Below are 23,457 nucleotides of genomic sequence, written 5' to 3'. Positions count from 1 at the left end.
TACTGTTGGTATTTTGAGAGGAGTTGCATTAAATATGTAGACTGATTTGGGTGGTATAGACATTTTAACAATGTTTTTTTTTTTCCTAATCCATGAGTATGCAATATTTTTCCATTTCTTTCTGTCATCTTCAATTTCTTTCTTCAGTGTTTTATAGTTTTCAGAATACAGGTGTTTTACCTCTTTGGTTAGGTTTAATCCTCAGTGTCTTATGGTTTTTGGTTCAATTGTAGATAGGACAGATTCCTTAATATCTCTTTCTTCTGCTTCATTATTATATAAAAAACAGATGTGTACATTGGTTTTCTATCCTGCAACTTTACTGAATCCATTTATCAGTTCTAGCAGATTTTTGGTGGAGTCTTTTGAGTTTTCTATATATAGCATCATGTCATCTGCAAATAGTAAAAGTTTTTCTTTCTTTTTGATTTGGATGCCTTTTATTTCTTTTTGTTGTTTAATTGCTGTGGCTAGGACTTCCAGTACTATATTAAATAACAGTGGTGAGAGAGGACATCCCTGTCTTGTTTTGCCCATAAAGGAAACTCTCCTAATTTTTCCCCATTGAGGATGATCATTAGCTGTGGGGTTTTCCTATTTGGCCTTTATTGTGTTGAAGTATGTTCCTTATAAAGCTACTTTCTTGAGGGTTTTTATCCTAAATTAATGTACTTTGTCAAATACTTTTTGTAATCTGTTGAAATGATCATATGATTCTTATCCTTTCTTTTATTAATGTGGTGTATCATGTTGATTGATTTGCAAATATTGACCCACACTTGCAACCCAGGAATAAATTCCACTTGATGAGCTGAGTGGTGCCATTTCCTTCCTGCCCCTTGGCATAAACACAGAGTCACCTGAGGGAAGCAGCTCAATGTGGACACTGGCTGCCTAACTTGCTTACACCAAGCCCCATCCCCCACTGCTCTGGTGGGACTGCTGCTCTCAGTCAAGTTTGCCTTACTCCCATTATGGCTAGCCTCTCCCCCAGAAAACCAACACAAACCCCTGGCTATACCATGTCTCCCAACCAGACAGTTCTACAGAACCTCAGTTCTGGTGGAGTCGATGTCAGGTTTCATTTCACAATCAGACCAGAGCACTCTAGTTATATGGTCACCACATTCAGGCCAGTGACAAAAACTGTCCAGCGACCAAACACTGTCCACAGAGGACAAGAAGAGCCTCTACAGATGACTGGCCTGAAGGATAGAGCAGCCAAAACACAACAGAGTACATTCAGTACACACCAGAGATACTCCCTGAAAGAGCAAGCCCTGGACATTACCTGACCTCTTTTCCATGACATCATTACTTCCAAAAGCAGGAGACACAACTGGCTTTTCTAATACAGAAAAGAAGGCAGAAACTTAGACAAAATGCCAAGATGGAGGACTTTATCCCAAATGAAAGAGCCACGGCCAGAGAATTAAGTGAAACAGATATAAGTAACATGTCTGATGGAGAATTTAAAGCAACAATCATAAGGATACTCACTGGACTTAAGAACCGAAGACATCAGTGAGAACCTTACCACAGAGATAGAAAAGTAAAAATAGAATCAGAGATGAAGAATGCAATAAAGATTGGAAACACCCTTGATGCAATGAACAGCAGGTTGAAAGAAGCAGGGGAATGAATTAGTGAACTAGAAGACAAGAGAATGGGAAAATAATGAAGCTGAACAAAAGAGAGAAGAATTGTGCAACATGGGAATAGACTTCGGGAACTCAGTGACTCCATCAAACGTAATAACATTGTATTATAGGAGTTCCAGAAGAAGAGACAAAGAAGGTCATTGTATAATCTTAAAGGGGACAATCCAACCAGAAGATGTAATAATTGTAAATATTTATGCACCCAACATGGGAGTACCCAAATATACCAAGCAATAACATACATAAAGGAGAAGCTTTTTATTTTGGTATGCCTCAATCGTTTTTTTTTTTTCTTCAAATAAAAAAAAAAAACTTTTTAGCTTATTCAGTTTTTCTCACCTCTTGAATTATTTTTTTAAATTTTTTATTATGTTATGTTAATCACCATACATTACATCATTAGTTTTTGATGTAGTGTTCCATGATTCATTGTTTGCGTATAACACCCAGTGCTCCATACAGAATGTGCCCCATCACCGGGCTAACCCATCCTCCCACCCCCTCCCCTCTAGAACCCTCAGTTTATTTTTCAGAGTCCATAGTCTCTCATGGTTCATCTCCCCCTCTGATTTCCCCCCCTTATTTTTTAAAATCATTTCCATTACATCAAACTTACTATTATATGGGTATTATCATCTTTCCTCTGAGGTAGTATCTACCTTCCATGTTAATGAAATTGCTATTACATTTATTTGAAAGATAACATTTAGAGAAGGCTGACTTGTTTGAAATTCTCTACTCGTCCTCAAACCACTTTATGCCCTTTCCCTCAGTTCATGGAAAATCTTATTTTCAGATATCTGGCTATGGCATGAAAATCATTCAATGCATAGGCTAGAGATATACTTTCCAAACATGCATTATATGTGTCTTTCTATGACTTTTGTTCCCAATTAATTGTACAAATCTGAGGAAATTATCTTTTCCAAATACCATGGATATTGAGAGTAGAAGGACAAAAAAGATTTCTTAATTCAGTAATATGTTGATATTGTTCAACAATATAAAAATTACAATAAAGCATTGGTATTGAAATGTTAGAAATGAGAAAAATAGGGGTGCCTGGGTGGTATAGTTTAAGCATCTGACTCTTGTTTTGGGGGGCTCAGGTCATGATCTCAGTTTTGTGAGATCAAGCCCTGCATCAGGCTCCGTGTTCAGCATGGAGTCTGAGACGCTCCCTCTGCTGCTGTCCTTCCCGCTCATGCTGTCTCTCTCTCTGTAAAATAAATAACTATTTTAAAAAATAAATGAGAAAAATAAGCATAGATATTTTAAAGGCATAAACTTCAGGAATTTGCCTGCAATATTATACAATGAAACTCTTATACAAAAAGTCATCCTTTTCTAGATCTCTAAGTTAAAGGTTTAAGCTGCAGTGCAACACCTGCAAGGAAATCATAGAAATTGCCAAATATTGACAGGCATGCTGAAAACTCAGCCACTCCAGAACATGAGCGAATATCCTATGCTTAGAGGTAACACATTTGAATTTAGGAAATTGCCTGTCCAGCATGAAATAATAGGCTCTAATATACTGAGGTATACTTTGCAAAATTTTATTTTTATTTTCCTAGTGTGCAAGTTATTACAATTATAATTATTGGTTGCCTCAATATGCAGAAATGAAGGAAGCATATTTTAGTTTAAAAATTAACCAAGCTTCAAATCACCTTTTTTTTTTTATTTGAAGATAATATTTTTCACCAATTCAGAAGCTAAATGTAGTTCAAATAAAGAAACAGCTGGTGCAGATGTCAAAGAATTCCGTGTTCCCTGCTAGTCATAGCTGAAGTTTATGTCTACTTTTCCTTGGAGACTTGGAGGAACATAATGAGTGGCCACCTTGAAAGAAAGGTGACAAATTTTGCATTTTTTTCACTAATTTTATGAAAGTATACTCTTTTAATACAGCAATGACTATCTTAAATAGACAAAAATCCTGAACCACATCTATTGTAACCTATCGATACCCCTGAGATGTGATATCATAACCTGCCTGTGACATTACTATAAAAAGAGAATAGATGGAGAGAGTACTTAGATTCTTGTTGCATATGTCTCACCATGAAAAATAATGGACATTAACAGATTTCAAAACTCTGTCAGCAAATTCCTTTGTCATTACACCAAAGTATTTGCCAATTGTCCACAGGATGAGTCTTGGCTAGAAAACCTGAGAAATGTTTGTATTCTTATGTAGCAGTACAGACTTCACAAATGTTATGCATTCTTTAAAAGAAATCTGGTAGATCTTTGTGGATAGTTAGTGATGGAATTCTAGAAAAACAGGTGATATTTAAGAGAGAATATTCTCTGGGAGTCTCAAGTTTCTGTCCATCTTGCAAGTAGAGGTACTGACTGCCTGTGTTCCAAATGACTTTTTTAACAGTTTGTTTTGGCAAAAAAACCTTGGAAGATGTAGATAATTTCTGTCTCAGAAGCAAAGGGCAAGTTTTTTTACTGTCCAGTTTAAGAAAAATAGTATCTGTTTCTGGAGCACAGGTTGGGCAGGCTACAACTCATTGAAAAGATTGGGTTTTTTGTTTGTTTGTTTGTTTGTTTAACATCAGGGTTCCTCTTTTGTAACACACCTACTCTGTGTGTAATACTCTGTGAAAATTGGGTAGGGACCAAGTTACAGTTGCTGATTCTCTGGTTATTGCCTTTGCTGTAAAAACTTTTTTTTTCTTCTCTGACCCAGTAGTCTTAGGTCTTTGGCCACTACCTATGAAACTGTAGTTTCATAGATTGAAAGTAGGATGAAAACCTCAAACTCTTCCAAGTCCTTGACCACAATATTGAACTAATAGATGTAGAAGAAATATTTTCATTTAACTTCAGGGAGAAAAACTTGACAGGACATTAGGTTTGGAGGTAGTTATTGTCTATTTTAATGTCCTAATTTCTTCTATTTACCCCCAATATATTTATTTAATTTTTTCTTTTTGGGAAAAAAAATATTAGTGACTTTCTTTTTCCTTTCCAGATCCAAATTCCATCCATATCCACTCTGCACTGTGCTTCAATACTTCCACCCCCATTAGTGTAGCATCGGTGAAATTTTTTATGAGCCCAGGCTTCTGGTTGTTATTAGACCATGAGGATAGTGTCAGATATTTGGAGTGAGGAAAAAATAATGGGTTTTAGTGTTTATTTTTTGGTTACTTTTGAGAAGGGTTACTGTAGGTGGGTAGATGTTGATAGACATAGATAGAGATACAGATAAAGATCCAAGTTCTTCAGTAACCTGTAAAACCCTCTCTAGGTTCCGTGTTTCCTGCAAATGGCTCTCCTGAGCTGGAGGCTTAATTGTTAAATGGCGTACTACTTAATATTATGCACTAAACCAGCAGATCACTGGTTCAAACTACTTGAATCTGTTTATTGCCACACTCTGTCACTTGTGAAGTTCTGCACAAACCAATGGCAATTTGTCAAATCTGCTATTAAGCAAGATCCAGATTTTATTGATGCCCAGGAGCCTTTTGAAAAACAATTGATCTCACTTATTCAAACTTAAATATGGCCCAGACCACTTTATATGTATGAGCCATTTTTATACATTGAGCAGCAGAAAGCTCTTTACCTCTTCAAATCTCTACCAAACTATTTCTTAACATTCTAGAAGGTCCAAAATCCAGACTATAATCCTCCATTTTAGAGAATGGAATACCCCCCTTTTCAAAAGTGGTTATGACTAGCTAAAAAAATGGGACAGCTTCTTGTTTATTGAGGTATAAAATCAATTGATAAAACAAAATTCACATGTCAATGGACAATTTGTTGAATTTTGAGTATCACGTATGACCATGTAACCACCCCCCGGTAATCTATATGTAAATTCGCTCCCCACTTTTCAACTTATGTACCGCCCATCTGATCGTAAACTACTTTCTGACAACACTCTCCATAGATTATTGCTGCCTGATATTTCTTGGAAGTCATATATATGAAATAATACAACACATTTTATATTTTTCCATATGTATGGATTCTCTTGATTATAATAGTATTTTTGAGCCCATTCATATTAGATCTATCAGTGATTTATTCCTCTTTACTTCTGAATATACAATTGTGTGAATATATAATGTGTTTACTTTCCTGTTGATGGACAGCACATTTACATAATTACCATGACTAAGGCTGCTATGGACATATTTGTATGTCTTTCTGTGTTTCCAGGTTTTCATTTATTTTAGATAAATACCTAGTAGTGGAATGTTTATCTTTTCACAAAATTACCCAACAGTCCTACAAGTTGGTTATGCATTTTGCACATCAATCAGCAATCTGTGAAACTCCCTATGATTCAATGTCTTTGCCAGAATTTATTTTCAGTCTATTTGATTTTAGTTATTCTGGTAGGGAGACAATGTTATATCAATGTTGTTTTAATTTGCATTTTCTCAATTACTTATGATGTATTTTGCCTTTTCACATGCTTATTTGCCACATACATAAAAATATGCCATATATACTAAATAAATAAATGCATATATACATACACCTTTTTGAAGCTTTTTAAGTCTTTTCCTAATTTTAATTGTTTATATATACACACACACACATATATATTAAAGATTTTATTTATTTATTTATTTGAGAGAGAGCATGAGAGGGAGTGTCAGAAGGAGAAGCAGACTCCCCACTGAGCAGGGGGCCCAATGCAGGGCTCAATCCTGGGACTCTGGGATCATGACCTGAACCAAAGTTAGACTCTTAAGTGACTGAGCCACCCAGGTGCCCTGTTTTTTTGATATTTTTAATGTTGATTTGTAGAAGATATTTAAATATTTTACATATCAGTCCACTGCTTGATAAATACTCTTCAACTATTTTTTGCCTCATCTAGTCTGTGGTTTCCCTACTGATTTTCTCTTTTGATGAAAAGAAATGTTTATTAAATCTATATTATTAGTTTTTTCATTTATAGTGATTGCTTTCCTGTCTTCTTTCAATTCAAATAAATTTTTCTTAATCTAAGGCATGAAGATCCTCTTTGTTCTATTAGGAGATTTATGAGGGTGGTGTTTATGTCTATGATCCTTCTTAAAATAATTTTTGTGATATAATGGTTGAAAAAATGATATAAAATGTTTAGGAAAAAAATGTTTTGTTTTGTTTTTAAAAATTTTATTTATTCATTTATTTGAGAGAGAATGAGATAGAGAGAGCATGAGACGGGGGAGGGTCTGAGGGAGAAGCAGACTCACTGCCGAGCAGGGAGCCTGATGCGGGACTCGATCCCGGGACTCCAGGATCATGACCTGAGCCGAAGGCAGTCGCTTAACCAACTGAGCCACCCAGGCGCCTGGAAAAAAATGTTTTAGAGAGAGAGAGAGAGCACGTGCGAGCTGGGGTGGGAGGGGCAGAGGGGGAGAGTGATTTTTAAGCAGGCTCCATGACCAGCTCGGAACTTGGTGGGGGACTTGATCTCACAATCTTGAGATCATGACCCAAGCCAAAATCAAGAGTTGGACGCTTAACAGACTGAGCCACCCAGGTGCCCGTAAAAATATTTTTGATACATATCTAATCAGTTGCAAAACAATTTGTTGAAAAGACATTCCTTCCCCTTTGACTTGACCAACATTCCATTGTTTATAAATGCATACATCACTTTTGGGACCCTTTTATTATTTTAATTTATCTTTCCATCCCTATACCAATACTTATTATTATAATCATGCTTTAGTCTTGAAGTCAAGTAATGCAAGTTGCAATGTTTTATCTTTTTCAAGGTTTGTTTTTTTTTTCTGCTAATGTATATCTGTTGCATATTTGTATGTTTTAGAATCAACATAACAACTTTTTTTTTAAAAAAGATCACCTTTGTGAGAATAGATATATGAAGAGAAAACAGTCTTTCAGTTTCAACGATCATGGTATGTGTCTCCAATTATCTTATCTCTTTTTAAGTTTCCACCTCAGTGTTTTGTAGTTAGGGTAAAAAAGTCAAATACATGTCATTCTGTTTAATATTAGGTAATTTATACTGTTCTTGCTATTGTAAGTAGTTTTATTTTTCTTAATTTCATTGTTATTGATACATTGCTAGAAATTCAGCTGCCTTTTTTATAATCTTGTATCTTGCAACTTTGCTAAATTCATCTTTCAATGAGTTTTTTTTTTAATTTTTTCTGGCTTTTGTTTCTTTTTAATTTTTATTATAGAAGTATAGTTGATATACAATGCTCTATTAGTTTCAGGTGTACAGCAGAGTGATTCAACAATTATATTAATTCCACAATGCTCACCACAACAAATGAAGTTACTGTCACTATACAACATTATTAAAATATTGTGAACTATATTTCTTATACTATACTTTTCATCCCTATGTGTTACTTATTTTATTTTTTAATATTTTATTTATTTATTTGTCAGGGAGAGAAAGAGAGAACACAAGCATTGGGGGAGGGGCAGAGGGAGAAGCAGGCCCTGCGCTGAGCAGGGAGCCCAGTGCTGACTCGATCCCAGAACCCTGGGATCATGACCTGAGCCAAAGCAGCCACTTAACTGACTGAACCACCCAGGCATCTCGTGTTACTTATTTTATAAATGGAAGTTTCTACTTCTCAATCTCCTTCATCTATTTTTTCCCATCCCCCCCAGCCCTTCTCCCCTATAGCAACCATCATTTTGTTCTCTGTATTTATGAGTCTGTTTCTGTTTTTTGTTTTTTAGATTCCACATATATACATCAATGATGTATCACATTAATTTGTTTGCAGATATTTACCATTCTTGCATACCTGGAATAAATCCTACTTAAGTGAGGTAAATGATTTTTTTTTAAAGTATCATTGAATTCAGCTTGCTAATATTTTGTTGAGAATTTTTGCCTCCATGTTCAAGAAGGATATTGGCCTGTGGTTTTCTCTTTTTGTAGCATCTTTGGCTGGTTTTGGTATCAAAATCTGATCTCATAAAATAAATTTGGATGGTATCCTTCATTATTATTTTTTGAAATAGTTTGAGAAGAGTAGGTATTAACTCTTCTTTAAATGTTTGGTAGCATTCACCTGTGAAGACATTTAATCCTGGATTTTTGTTTTTTTGGAGTGTTTCTAAATTATATATTCAATCTGGTTCCTAGTAATCTCTCTTTTCAGATTTTCTATTTTTTCCTGATTCAGTTTGGGAAGATTGTATGTTTCTAGGACCTTATTTTTTTTCTAGGTTTTCCAATGTTGGCATATCATTTTTGGTAGTAGTCCCTTACAGTCCTTTGTATTCTGTTGTATAGATTGTGAATTGTGTTTCATTTCTGATTTTATTTGAGTTATCTTTTTTTCTTGATGAATCTGACTAAAGGTCCATCTTTCTTTCTTTCTTTCTTTCTTTCTTTCTTTCCTTCTTTCTTCTTTCTTTCTTTCTTTCTTTCTTCCTTTCTTTCTTTCTTTCTTCTCTCTTTCTTATTTCTGCCTTGCCTTGCCTTTCTCTAATCCAGAGTAAATTTAATTTTTTTTTAATTTCCTTCTGCTAATTTGGGGTTTTATTCTTTTTTTAAATTTTTTTCTAGTCTCATTAAGTGTAGGTTATTTATTTGAGATTTTGTTTTGTTTCTTGAGTTAGGCATGTATGGCTCTCAACTTCCCTTTTAGAACTGCTTTTCTGTGCCCCCCAAATTTTGGACCATTATGTTTCAATATGCATTTGTTTTCACGTATTTTCTTTCCTTTTTAATTTATTCATTGAATCATTGATTGTTTAGTAGTGTGTTGTTCAGACTCCACGTTTGTGTTTTTCAAGTTTTTTCCTTGTAATTAATTTCTAGTTACATACTGTTGTGTTGGGAAAAGATGCTTGACATGGTTCAAATAATCTTAAATTTTTGAAATTTGTTTTGTATCTTAACATGTGATCTATACTGGAGAATGTTTCATGTGTACTTGAAAAGAATATACACTCTGGTTTGGGAAGGAATATTCTGTATATGTTTGAGTCCATCTGATCTATTGTATTGTCAGTTGCCTTATGATTTTCTGTCTGAAGGATTTATCCATTGATGTAAGTATGCTGATAATGTCTTCTAGTATTGTATCATTTTCAATTTCTTTATGACTGTTTTACTTGCTTTATATATTTAAATGCTCCTATATTGGATGCATAGATATTTACAATTGCTATATCCTTTTTTTGAATTGATCACTTTATCATTTGTAATGCCCTTGTCTCATGTTACAGTCATCGTTTTAAAGTGCATTTTTCCTGATGTAAGTATTGCCTCATAGGCTTTTTTTTTTTCTTTTTTCCACTTTCATTTGCTTGGAATATTTTTCTATGCCTTAAATTTCTGTATGTGTCTTCAGGTTTCAAGTGAGTCTCTTAGAAAAGACATGAATGGGTCTTTTTTTTTATTAATCCATTTGGTTCCCCTATATCTTTTTATTGGAACATTTAATCTAGTCACATTTAAGGTTATTAATATTTATGTACTTATTGACATTTTGTTCATTGTTTTCTGCTTGTTATTATGGTCCCCCTCTTCATTTCTTCTCCTGTCCTTGTGTGTGTGTGTGTGTGTGTGTGTGTGAATGTGCACACACGTGTGGTAATTTTTAGTGTTATGTTTGAATTTATTTTTCTTAATTTTTTGTGTGTCTGTTATAGGTTTCTGGTTCATGGTTACCATGAGGTTTATATAGAACATTCTAAGTATATAGCAGTATCTATTAAGTTGATGGCACTTAAGTTTGAACACATTGGGAAAATACTTTTTTATTACCCCTTCTGAGTTTTATGTATATGGTGTCATATTTCACATCTTTTTATTTTGTGATATCCTATTTTTTAATATAATTGATTTTATTGTTTTTGTCTTTTAACATTCATATTAGTTTTTTTAAGTAATTGATCAGCTACTTTCACTGTATGCTTTTTTTCACTTGTGAAATAGTTTTTTTTTTCTAATTGTGGTCTTTCTCTTTTCCACTAAAGAAATTCCTTTAACATTTCTTGACAGTCTATTTTAGTGGTGATGAAATCTTTTACTTTTTCTTGTCTGGGAAACAATTTCTGTCTCCTTCGATTCTGATTGATAACCTTGCTGGATGGAGTATTCTTGGCTATAGGTTTTTTTTGTTTTGTTTTGTTTTTTTTCCAGCTCTTTGAATAAATCATGCTACTCCCTCTGGCTTGCAGTCTGCTGAAAATTAGTTGATAGAGTTATGTTATTTTTCCTGTATTTAATTAGTTGCTTTCTCCTTGTTGCTTTTAAGATTCTCTACTTATGGTTACTTTTTGCAATTTTAATTATTATATGTCTTAGTATGGACCTCCTTGGTTTCATCCTTTTGGGGACCCTCTGTGGTTCTTGGAACTGGATGTCTGTTTCCTTCCTCAGGTGGAGGTATTCAGCTATTTATGCAAATGTTCTCTACCGCTTTCTTTCTGTTCTTCTTCTGGTATCCCTGTAATACAAATGTTAGTACATTTGATTTTGTCCCAGAGATCCTTTAACCTACACTTATTTTTTTTAATATTAGCAATTTATCAATACCTTCATTTTTCTTTATTTTTCTTTTTTTCCTTTTTGCTGTTCAGTTTGCTTTCATTATTCTGTCTTTCAGGTTGTTGATTCATTCTTTTGCATCCTCTAGTCTGCAGTGTTCATTTCAATTATTGTATTCTTCTTGTGATTTTTTAGAATATATTTTCTTACTCTTTGTTAAATTCTCACTGAGCTTATCCATTCCTCTCAAGAGGAATGTTAAGCATATTTATGACCATTACTTTGAACTCTTTATCAGATAGATTCTTATTTCCTTTTCATTTAGTTCTTTTTTGAAGTTTTATCTTGTTCTTTCATTTAAAGCATACTCCTTTATCTCCTCATTTTGTTTAACTATCTGTGTTTATTTCTATGAATTAGGCAGAACATCTACTTCTCTAGTATTTAAAGGAATAGTATTTTGTAGGAATATCTCCTGTGTAGATTGTGCATATTTGGCATCTTTGTTTGGATGGCTGGAGTTGAATTAGGCATTGGCTGTTGGTTGTTGGGCATTTCATGCTGGGGTCATCCTGGTGGAGTGGCTGGAGTGGTGGAATGCAGGTGCAGGCTGGCTGTCTGGGGTGCTTTGCTCAGCAGGTATCCTCATGGGTCACCTGGAGATGAGCTGCGTGCAGGTTGAGCATTCCCTCAGTGCCCTGGAGAGTCATTTGGAACTGAAGTATGTGTAGTCCTAGGTACCCCTAGGATTCTTTGTGCCTCTGTCCCTTGGTGAGATGGCTGAAGCTATAATAGGCACTCTTTAGGCATATCCTGGTGAAAGCCATGCTAGGGTCACTTCAGTGGGACAGCTATAGTTTGAGCAACTATGTGTGGCGCTGCCTTGTGAGATGGTTAGGACTGGATGGGCTATGGGCCTGGGGCCCTCTGAGGTGGCAGGCCATCTATGGTACCCAGACCCTGCCCCTGTCTGTGCTATCAAAGTGAAGGGTGACATTAACATTGGCACTTGCCAGGATCTCTGAATAGGGAGAGCATTCCAGTAGCTCCCTTGCTATTTGCAAGATGCTCTAGGACTGGTCCCTCTATATTTAGTTGGTCTTTTAAACCACAGTTTTTTTGTGTATTCCAGGATATTAGGGATTGGTGTGGTCTAGGGCCCAAGACTTGCTGAAGTAGCAGGCTGGCTAGGGTACCCATACCTTGCTCCTCTCTGTGCTATCAGGGTGGAAGAGGAAAGTAAATGATGGCACTTGATAGCCCCTCTGATTCTGGAGAGCCTTCCATCAGCCACCCCCCACTCTGCTGTTTGGTTGAAGGTTAGTTTTTGTTTGTTTGTTTGTTTGTTTTTTTAATTCTAGATGCTCTATTAAACTGTGGCTTTTTCCCCTGTGCTCCAGGGCAGACAAATTGGTCCCTCAGTAGTCTCTTTCCCCACTGCAATTTATAGCATCAGGTTCCTGTCATTACAGTGTCTCATTTTCTCCTGCCTTTATCTCTGTGGTCCTTCTATTCTTTGTTGTGCAGGTGTTGTGTCAGCCTTCAATTCTTTTTCAGGAGGAATTGCTTTGTATGTAGGTGTAGATTTGGTGTGTCTAAGGAGGAGGTTAAGTTCAGGGTCTTCCTAGATTGCCATCTCGGACCCTTCCTCTCAATAGGGTTATGTTATACATAATAATATGTGTTATAAATAAAGAGTTTGGAGTTTTACATCTTTTAAATCTGTATTTTTTTAACTTACTGTTGCCCTCACTGCATGGACTAGAACTTGTAGTATAATCATGCACAGAAGTGAAAGACTTGATAACTCTACCTTGTTTAAAAATGTTTTTAAGGGTGTATCACATATGCTCAATATCACATTAAGAAAACTCCTTTGTGTTATTAATTTGCAGATATATATTTTTTCCAATAGATGTTGGATTTTCACAAATAGTCTATTTCTGCAACTACTGAGATAATATATGGGTTTTCTCCTTTATTCTATTAATGTGGTGAATGATTGACTTTAATTTTTAAAACAATCTTTAATTCCTAAGTAAGTCCTGAGTCGTGATGATGTATTACCTATTTTTTTACATATTTCTGCATAGAATTTGATTCTATTTTGCTGAGATGTTTATGTCTAAGTTCAAGAGAAACACTGGTCTATAATTCTTTTCTTTTTTTTTTTGCTTTAATAAAATGGCTTAGCTTTTAGTATCATGTTTATATAGGTATCATAAAATAGGTTAAAAAATGTTCAATTATGTTATATGTTTTGAAATATTTATGTGATTTTGGTATTATTTTTCTGAAATATTTAATGGATTTCAACAGCAAACTCATATTGGCCTGGCATTTTCTTTGTGGTAGATAAGGATTTTTTTTTTAATTACTAGTTCCATATATTTAAAAGACATGGAACTATTTAGACTTTTACTTTTCTTTTAGTGTCAGTTTTAACAAGATATTTTTCCAAGAAAACTTTGTATTCTATTTTGTTAATAGTTTGTGTTATCCCATTACAGTTCTTTACTCTTTATTTGATCTGTATTTTTTTGTTCTAATTAGTGTTGGGAATTTTTTTTATCATTTTTTGCTAAAGCTTCATGAATTTTATCAGTCTTTCTAAAGAACTGGCTCTAGGCTTTGTAATTTTTCTGTATTGTTTATATCTCAATGATTTCTGTATTTTTCTTATTTATTTTTCTCTACTTGTTTTGGGCTTTACTCCTAAGTTGGAAGCATTTAAGCTTTAAGTTTTCCATTTTTTATGACATAAGCTTTTAATATCACTCAAAAAGCAACTATGGCTGCATCTTACAGATTTTGGTAGGCTAGAGTTCATCATTGAATTTATTATATTTTCCAATTTTCCTTGTGATTTATTCTTTGATCATTAGGCTATTTATAATATCCATATTGATTTGTTAGGACAAGGGTGACAATCAATAGCAACTTTTTATATCCTAAGTGAAGATAGAATTCAGCTTTTATTTTACTATTTAAAAATTGCCCTAATGTACAATTTTCTTAAGAGAATGAAATCTGTGAGTTTCACCCTTCATAAGAAAACTGACCTCATTTATTCTCAAATGCCTTATGTCTATATAGAAGTCTACTCTGTGATTTCATGGGAAATTTCTATTCCAAAAAGGAAATGATCAATGTTTTAAAAATAATTTACTATCTTGGCTATACCATTTTATAACTAGTATCTCTTAGAGAAAATCTCTGACATTTAATTTCCTGTCTTTCTTCTATCTAATCACTCACATTGCTACATTAGGCATTTCTACCTCTGAAAAGGAAACTGTAGATGAGAATACTATACATGAAAACATACATTTGAAAATGCCATTTTTAAGTTCATAAATACCTGTTTTGCTAGGGGAAATATCCTTAATTCATATTGTACTTGAGTTTATCCAGGTCTTTTCTAGATACACTCTTCATTTCAGAAAGTCATATTGAAACAATAATGAAGAAAACACGTTGAGAGAAACTCTTCATACTCTACCAACATCATACAAACTTTATTGAAATTTACTGTTTTTTCTCCATTTTGAAATAAATATTTACTGCAAGAAATTAAGAGAATGTCAAAGTTACCATATGTTTGTTTTTCACAAATTATCAACAGAAAACTTGCTTCTGAACTGTTGATAATTTGTCAGCAATTATTAATAGGTATTGACACTGACAAAGTTCCCACTGGGGTTTAGCCTTCAAAATAGTTCAGGATTCAAAACTTATCAGTAAGAAGCTGTTGCTATCATTAAGTGTACATTGTGGTTCTATTTTGTAAGGAAGTGTTCATTTTAAATAGAAACTTTTAAAAAATGGTGATTTTCTATTTTGGATTTTTTTTTAACTTTTAAGAGTACCAATCACAGTACATGCAGATTGATAATAAACTTAATAAAACAAAAACACAACCCAAATCTCAATTTTTCAAATAAATCCTTATTTATTGATGCTTCACATAAATGCATTCTAAAAAGTTAAATAACTTTAGAAAAAAATACACAGTGCCTAGTTTCAATTTTCTTACCAACTGTCTTTGGGTCAGTTGGTGATTTTTTATTCTTGGCTGGGTACACTTATTTGTCTCATGGGTTAACTAGTTTATTTGTTTATCTAGGCTGCCCACACATGGGATGACTAGAGAAACTCAGTTATATTTCACATGTTTTATACCCCAGGAGACAAGTCTGGGCATATTCTCATAGTATTGGTAAAAGTACTAGAGAGAGAGAGAAAAAAAAAATTATGTAGGCACATTTCAAGCTTGCATCATGTCTAATAACATCTAATTTGTCAAGGTAAATTACATGACCAAGAACAGAGTGAAGCAGTGGGCAAATTAAAGTGATATTTGGCAAAGGACATGGATAGAGGGAGGGATTAAATATAGAAATCAATGGCACAATCTACCATGCCATCTAAAGGCCTTAAACATGAATATTTTACCTACTTTTACATTTCTTATTTCTTTGTAAATATGGTAAGTTATATCAGAAAATTTATAGTTTAGTCGAGATTACTAGGTAAAATATTTTTTCTATATGTATTGGTATACATGGAATCAATATAAAAACAGAAAAAATTGCATGCTTAAGAGAAGATTATGCACTTGGGAAAATGCACAGAATGTATTGCTTATCAAAGAAAAATTTTCACACATCGTGGATGGACGGTAGGTAAAAGTCCCAAGTTTGGCCCCAGTGAGCACTCCTAGGATGGCCGAAGCTTGGATGTTAAGCCTTGACTTAGAATCCCCAGAGGTGGGGCACTGAGTAACAGCAGCATGGCCCAGTGTTGGTGGGTCAAAGCTGGGACTACTTAGGACTCAGAGGGCAGTCTCAGAACAGCAGGAGTTTGACCCAACTGATGGTCGGTTAAGACTGCAATTTAGGACCCAGAGGACAGGGTGCAGAGCAACAGCACTGTGGCTCTAGTAATGGCAGTTAAAGCCATTACCTGGACCTGGGAGCAGAGCACAGAGCAGCCATGTCTATCGTCTTGCAGATGGCAAGGTGCTATGGCACCCTGACACTAGAGAGCAGGCCCAGCAGTGACGGGGGACTCCGGGATCAGGCCTCACTACAGCAACTATTCTGGCACTATTGAGGAGACACCCCAGCAGAAAATCCAGGCAGCTCTGTCAGTTGGTTTTAGCTTTAGTGAAGACCGGGATGGGGGTCACCGGTAGCAAAAGCTGCAAATGTCCATGGCAGCAAGGCTTGCTGAGGTTCTCCTGCTCTTTTTCTTCATGGGATAAAATCCATCTGAGGGGACACCCCCCCTTGGGGCCAAGCTGCTCTGGTCTGAGGGGAGAGGGTGACACAGGTAAAAAGCTTTCTACACTTTTCTTTCCAGTCATCTTTGGTTCTAGAGCTCCACAGGGTTTCTGCTCCTTCTTCACTATAGTCCAGAGCTTTCCCAGAGCTGCTTTCATCAGTTTGTAGTTGTTGATTATTTTTGTCGTGGAGACAAGTTTTAGGCCCTCCTAGCCCTTTATCTTGCTGATGTCCCCTCCAAAACCAAGGTTTAACATGAAAGACTTTGAGCTAGAATTGTGTTTTCTGAAGATAAAATTTTCTGCTCTCCAGTTTTATTGAAATGGGCTGTGCTCCCCACATGTATGAGCATCTCAGTGATCAATACTAAGAGCCCATACCAAGATAAACAACTGGAACAAAAACTGGGTCAATTTAAAAAGACCCAAATTTGTATAGTAATTTTTTGTTGGAATCTGTCCATGCAACTTCTCCCTGAAAACAACTAAATCTTACCTATGTATGCATGGGGAGCATCGAGCACACCACATCATTTATTAGTTAATTTATAAATCATTGCAGGCTGGCAGGCAGGCAGGAAGGAAGAGGAACAGAGAGCTATTACCATGCAGTGGAAAATACATGGATTCAAGAAATAGGGGGTCCTGGATTTGGATCCTTGTTAAACAGTTTACATATTTTCTGAGCCTAGGGAAACTATTTAATTTTCTAAACTTTGCTAGCAATATTTAAAATCTGAGTAAGTTTGCCAGAGTTGTTGAAAGAATTAAATGCTTTATTGCATGTAAAATTCTTTTTTTAAATTTTATTTATTTATTTGACACAGAGAGAGAGACAATGAGAGGAAACACAAGCAGGGGGAGTGGGAGAGGGAGAAGAGGGCTTCCTGCAGAGCAAGGAGCCCAGTGCAGGCCTCGATCCCAGGACCCTGGGATCATGACCTGAGCCGAAGGCAGACGCTTAACGACTGAGCCACCCAGGTGCCCTGCATGTAAAATTCTTATATCAGTGCTACATCCAAATATATTTAAAAAATAGGCATTAACTTTTCTGTCTCTGAGAAGAATTTTATATTAAGAACACAATGTCAGGTTGTTAATAAGTGTAAAAACTAGAATTTTGTATGCTGGCTTTCTGGACAGAGGCTGAGCATTAAGCAACCACACTTTACCACTCCCTTTACAGAGTAGACTAGAAAATCACTGTGAATTCTATAGAAGAGCCAGGTCTGTCTCACACTTGTCCTGCCTCGTACATCCTGCCAATTTCAGCACTGTGTAAATGTTGCTGCCTCTCAAAATTTGCAAGAATTTTTCTTCTCCCCCCTCAATATCATATTTTAATAGAATTAGTCCCTATGTGTTTTTTTAGGATCTCATCATTTTCACATTTCACTATAATTGTTTATATATCTGTATTAATCTTTTAATTACTAGCACATGATATATCTATAACATAGTAAGTACTCAATTATTCATTGAACAAATATTTATGCAGATATTTCTATTGAAAACTATGACTATTGATCATAAAAATATAGAATTCATACTTGCAATAAGGATACATATAAGATACTGTGAAATATTACAAATTTACTCAATATAGAAACAAAAGCAAGTGTGATCATAAAATCAGCACATAAATAGAAACACAAGGGCCATTTTCTGTCATGGATGGTTTATGATGAAACATGTTTTGTTTAATATAATTTTTTGTACAAGTCCCATTAACTAGCATATAGATAAATAAGAGTACTGAATTTGAGTTTAATATTATTTAGTCTCTGGATTTTCAGGAAAAATATATAGGTTGAAAACAGCAAACAAACAAAAAACAAAACCACTTTGATATTTTAAAGCATACAGTTAAATATAGTGTTAAGTTTTCCTGTCTGCACATAATGCTTCTCAGAAGACAGACATTATTCCATAAATATTTATTTTCCCAAGTGAGCAAGTTTATAACCATTAGTGACTAGTATAGATATTAGAAACGTCAAGAGAACATTCAATTTCACTTTGTGAGTTACTACATGAATACTAGAAATAAAGCAGTGTGTCACTTACAAAAGTGTTCCCACAGTATTTCCTACATTCTTCACCTCAACTTTTATCAGAACACAGAAAAAATCTAATAAGAATGTGAATAGTTAATACTATTTTAATCTCTCTAAAACTGGTCATCCATAATACAGTGTTAAAACTACTCCCACTTTCAAATCCCTTTTCAAACATGGATTTCTTTATAAGACCATGTTAGGCAATTAGTTTGGGGAGTATAAATATCATCTTCATTAAAGATAATAGAAATTAATTCCAGGCATTTTAAATATATGCCTAAGGGCCTCAGAATGGACAAACACTATATAGATGTCACAATATTTTTCATTCCTTAAAATAACTAGTGGGTAACTCATTCAAGTTTTCTTTTGATTATCAAATGTGTTTTTACTGTGATTTTATTCTGTCTCATGACTTTTTAATAAAAATATCCCACAAAAGACTTTAAGAAAGTTGCTCTATTTGGTTTAGTGTCAATTAGGATTTTTCTTTTTTTGAGATTAGTTTCTTCCCTAGTTTATTAATTGTAGACATTATTTTCCTTAGAATGTTTAGCCTCAGGGTTTCATGACAATGCTACTATATTATAGAATATAAATAAAACTCTAGTCTCCCTCCCCCCCAGCCCAGCCCTTATAAATTCCATTTCTAATGACTGAAGAGCATGCAGAGGCACTCAAAGATATATCAGAGTTTTTCAAAGTCCTTATTTTCAGCATGAAAAAAGAACTCTAAATCGGAACCCATTACTTATAGTTCATTTATTTACTGGTCTAGAAAAACGAATAACCTCATTATAGCTCAGCTTTGTCTTGCACATACAAGAAATCTTTCATCGTTATGATGTAGCAGTTATCTTGAGTAAAAAATGAAATTATTCTTTTAGCAGACTGTCTTCCTCTCTGCTTATTAAGTTGTGTTAAAAGTACATTTCTTGTAGAAAATGCCAATGTCTGATTAGTTTTTCAACATACTACATTGAACTGACTGCATACATTAAACTGAGTTTTCCAAGTAATTTTTTTATCCCATTTTTTTCTCTTTAATTTCAGAAAATACTAAGAACATGTGACATTTTATTTGCATTTTTGAAGTTTCATCTTATTATAAGTTCTATTAGGCCAGAAAATGGACTCAGTGAATATTGTCTTCAAACTATTATAATTCAAGAAGAATTATTATTATGTGAATGAACAAGCAAATTTTTTTAATATTTTAAATTTTATTATGTTATGTCAATCACCATACATTACATCATTAGTTTTTGATGTAGTGTTCCATGATTCATTGTTTGCGTATAACACCCACTGTTCCATTCAGTACGTGCCCTCTTTAATACCCATCAGCAGGCTAACCCATCCCCCCACCCCCTCCCCTCTAGAACCCTCAGTTTGTTTCTCAGAGTCCATAGTCTCTCATGGTTCATCTCCCCCTCCGATTTCCCCCCCTTCATTTTTCCTTCCTGCTATCTTTTTTTTTTTTAAACATATAATGTATTATTTGTTTCAGAGGTACAGGTCTGTGATTGAACAGTCTTACACAATTCACAGCTAAAATAAGGTACATACTAAAACAAATTCTATATAGAAAAAAGGTAACAGTAAGAGACCATCACATTTTATTTTTATACGGACTGCTGAAAAATTTAGTTTGTATAGCAAAATATAGATGAATTTTTAAAGCAGTCAACTCTTCCTTTGGAATGAAATACATATTGGTGAATATGTATTGTGAAGAAGTTAAAAAGGCCAACTCTACACTTAGCTACTCAGTGAAGAAAGTAAAGTGAAAAAGAAAGACAAAATAGTAAACCTAATGTATCCAAAGCAATTAATGATAGTTAAATACTCACTTTAATACTCACAGAGAAAAGCATGGTATTGCACAGAGCCCAGAAAACAGTTACTTAGAATGCCTCATTAGATTTACCCCATATGACAAAAAATATATTTAGTTGATTAAAATCTATTAACCATAGATGTCAATTGAGAAATTAAAAATAAATTTGGTATATAGAATTGTTTCTCTAATAGTCTTAATGATTTTGCAATATACTTAGCAGTAGAGCTATCTTGGTATAAATCATGGTACATGGTAGAGTTTTTAAACCCAGACATCTATAAAAATCAAAACAAAAGCTGTGCTATGTTGAAAGTAATAGTATTTAAATACATACTTTACTCACCTACCTGTAAAATTTCAGATAGTTGTTTCTTTTCTTTCTTTCTTTCTTTCTTTCTTTCTTTCTTTCTTTCTTTCTTTTAGTTTTAAGACAGCTATCTTAAACAATTATTTTGGAACATAATAGCAAAAGGAGAGAGAATTGCAAAGTAAATCACCATGGCCTATTCTTATTTGATGCCTAGGCAAACTTTTTTCTCTTTACAAGTGTATCTTTTACTAAAAATTTTTAATTTATTATTTGAGAGAGAGAGAGCAGAGTGAGCAGGAGAGAACATGAGTGGTGGGGGGCAGAGGGTTTAGGGAGAAGCAGGGAGCCTGATGTGGGGCTCGATCCCAGGACCCTGGAATCATGACCTGAGCCAAAGGCAGACTCTTAACCGACTGAGCCACCCAGGCACCCCTTCCCAAATGTATTTTATAACAAATCCTAGACATAATATCTAACATATATTACTTTAACATAATTATATAACCATCATCTTACTCAGCAAAATTAATTGTAGTTTCTTAATATCATCTAATGTCAGTCTGTAATCTGTACATGTAAAAAATTATTATACAAATGTTATTTTTATTTATTTTTATTTTTATTTTTTTTAAAGATTTATTTGAGAGAGAGCATGGAGGGAGGGGAGAAGGAGAGGGAGAGAATCTCAAGCAGACTTCCTGCTGTGTGCAGAGCCTGACTCAGGGCTCAATCTCAGGACCCTGAGATCATGACCTAAGCTGAAATCAAGAGTCCTGACGCTTAACTGACTAAGCCATCCAGGCACCCCACAAATGTGTTCTTTTTAAAGTTGCCTTGTTTCTAATCAAGATCCAAATATTTTTTAACCTAGATGATATATTCTTAAGTTTTTTTCCCCATTATTGTTTAAAATCACTTTATTAAGATATAACCAACTAACAGTAAGCTTCACATATTTAAAGTGTACAGTTTGGGGACATTTGGGTGGCTCAGTCGGTTAAGCATCTGCCTTCGGCTCAGGTCATGATCTCAGGGTCCGGGGATCGAGCCCCATATCAGGCTCCCTGCTCAACAAGGAGTCTGCTTCTGTCTCTCCCTCTGGCTCATGCTCTCTTATCTCCCTCTCTCTGTCAAATAAATAAATAAAATAAAAAACAAACTGTACAATTTTATGAAATTGGACATATACATACCCCCATGAAACCATTACCACATATGAATATGTATAGATAATGAATAGCTCTCATTAATTGTGAAGTTTCTTATTTATTTATTTATTAAAGCAGTTTTAGGTTCACAGCAAAATTAAGAGAAAGATACTGAAAGAGAAATATCCCCCTGCTCCCATATATGCATAGCTTTGTCCATTGCCAACATCCTCCACCAGTGTGCTACCTTTGTTACAATTAATGAACGTACATCAACATATCACAGTCACCCAAAGTCTATAATTTACATCACAGTTCACTCAGTGTTATACATTCTATGGGTTTGAATAAATGTATAATGATATTTATCCATCATTATAGTATCATACAGAGCACTTTAACTACCCTGCCCTAAAGATCCTCTGTTTACCTACTCATATTTCCCCAAAACCCCATTCTCTATAACCATTGATCTTTTTCCTGTCTCTACAGTTTTGCCTTTTCCATAATGTCATATAGTGGAATTATACAATATGTAGTCTTTTCAAATTGCCTTCTTTTAGTAATATGCATTTAAGTTTCCTCCATTATAAAGCTTCTTTTAATCTCTAACCGTTTTATCTCTCCTCCCACCTCCATGCCATTATTTGTTGAATACACTGCAATGCCTACCATAGACCCTTGTGAAATTAGTGCTCTTATCTCTGGGCTTCACCTTATAATGTAGCTAGTATGTGACTTTCTTGCTTTGGGAATTCCTTTAAAGTTTCAGAAAGCCATTTTAATCCTGGATGGAAAACTAGAATTAATGCCCTGAGATCAAAATATAACCAAGAAATAATGGCTATTGGTGTAGAAATACTCCAGCTCCCAAGATCCTTGAATGGAATGCCTCTGAAGGGTACTGTGTACACCTTTTCTTAGCAGTTTCCAGTGTGATGGGATTAGTCTTTGGTCCCCCAGTGTCAGCTAATTCATAATTCAGGCTTTATAGTTGTCTTTCACTATTTTGGCACTATCATGCCATTTCCCGTTCATGGTGCCTTTGCTATAATCTTTGTTCAAGGACCTGCTTCTGGGGAATCCAAAGAAAGACATTAATTTGTCTTACAGTTTTTTGTCACTTTTACAGTTTGACTGATTCTTAAATTCATTTAATATGTTCCTCTAGTTCCCTTATATCCTTAAATTGATATTTAATGATGTTTTATTAGAAGGCTTTTCTTTTAGCCATGATTATATTATAAATGGGGCTGGATATTTCTTGCTTCATCACATTAAGTGACATATTGTCAGACTGCTTCACCTTTTGTCAACATTAATCAGGGGATTCCAGTGGTATTAACATGTTTCATAAAGATTTCCAGCAGAATTTACTAAATATTTTTGGCTTCCATTAATGGTCATTGCCTAGACCCATTATCTCACAAGAGGTTTAAAAAAGTGATAATCTAATTCAATAATTCCCTACATTCATTAGCTTGATTTGTTGATTATTGGAATTCTCTGAAATATAATACATCAAGGAAAGGCAGGATCAGTTCTCAATCGTTTTCCTTTATTTTTAATTTCCAGAATAATCATCTAGTATTTTTAGCAATCTAAAGGTAATCAGTGAGGTTTTAATAAATTCATGAAATTTTAATGTATTTAAGATAGATCAATTACAGTATTCTTTATTTCATATA

The sequence above is a fragment of the Callorhinus ursinus genome, unplaced genomic scaffold (genome assembly GCF_003265705.2).
Source record: "Callorhinus ursinus isolate GAN/ISIS: 27379988/994484 unplaced genomic scaffold, GSC_fseal_2.0 scaffold2, whole genome shotgun sequence".
In the NCBI taxonomy this organism is placed as follows: Eukaryota; Metazoa; Chordata; class Mammalia; order Carnivora; family Otariidae; genus Callorhinus; species Callorhinus ursinus.
The sequence above is the reverse complement of the archived record's forward strand: the minus strand, read 5'-3'. Positions refer to the sequence as shown.